General features: G+C 36.3%; 1 pseudogene; it reads right to left on the bottom strand.

Annotated features, from left to right (window-relative positions):
- LOC108770777 (glutaryl-CoA dehydrogenase, mitochondrial-like) overlaps positions 1–696 on the bottom strand; it is a 73,329-nt pseudogene extending 72,633 nt beyond the window's left edge.
- Positions 697–1,142: the final 446 nt, after the last annotated feature.

Genomic DNA, 1,142 nt, shown 5'->3' with positions numbered 1-1,142 from the left:
AATCTATTCGAAACATTAAAATTATCTTATAAATATTTCTATTGAACAAGTTTTAAATTAACAATAAAACTGGTGACTCACTCCAAGACATAAAAGAAATTCGTCTCAACATTGGATCAACTAATTACAATTAATATTCACTAAAAAGTATCAAATTAAAAAACGCATGTTGATCGCAGCTAGAACGAAACATAACTAATCATTTAATATAATAAGACAGACATGTCAGGTCAACCACGAAAATAAAAAGAAAAAGAAAAAAGGACAATGTCAATACATAAACAAAAATTTTTATATAACCGAATTAATATTAAAATTATTAAATTATATTATTCAAATTAAAAATAATTAATAAGTTCTAATCATTTATGTTTCGATCTTGGATCAATCCCGCTACAACGCGAAGCGTGATGTATTCCGCTCGCGGTGTGCAGTGATACGCGCGAGAAACTCGCGAGATCGATCGCGGTGGAAAACAAAAGGGACGTACGCACGCGAGGGGGTGGGTTATCGACTCACCTGAAACGCGAGGCAGGCGAACGTGAAGCCCAACATCAGGGCGAGCAGAGGCGCAATGAGGACGGAGAGGAGCACGTAGCAGCATCCTCTGGAGAGCCGGAAGCAGTGGCCGCTGAGCCGCCAAGCGCATTCGGGACTCCGGATCCCTTCCGGCTCGCCAATCACGTCATCCCACATCACCTGCGTTCACGCCCGCGTAAAATTTAACGATCGATAATATTGATCGCGCTTCGATCGTGCCGTTAAATTCGATACTGTGCGTGCGTGCGTACGAGTGATTTTTCCATGGATAAGCGCGGTCATTTGTCAAAGTATACACACTGTTAAAAATGTCCTGAAATTTAATGTACTTTTAAGTTACATAAATTAAATTCAATTTTACGACACTAAATTAAATTTAATGTATCTGCAACTGGAAAGTATATTTGCGTACATGTACATGAAATTTAGTGTACTTTTCATTAAATTTTCCGAACTTTAGTACATTTTTTATTAAATTTTATGTAGATTTGCATGAAATTTAATGTAAGTAAACGTTAAATTTATGTTGCTTATAACTTTATTTTCATTGACAACATTAAATACGTTTAATGCACCTGCTTGAAAATTCCGTTACATGTAAC

Source organism: Trachymyrmex cornetzi, unplaced genomic scaffold (genome assembly GCF_001594075.2).
Source record: "Trachymyrmex cornetzi isolate Tcor2-1 unplaced genomic scaffold, Tcor1.1 scaffold1331, whole genome shotgun sequence".
NCBI classification, from domain to species: domain Eukaryota; kingdom Metazoa; phylum Arthropoda; class Insecta; order Hymenoptera; family Formicidae; genus Trachymyrmex; species Trachymyrmex cornetzi.
Note: the sequence above shows the minus strand (reverse complement) of the source record. Positions and strands in the feature narration are given on the sequence as shown.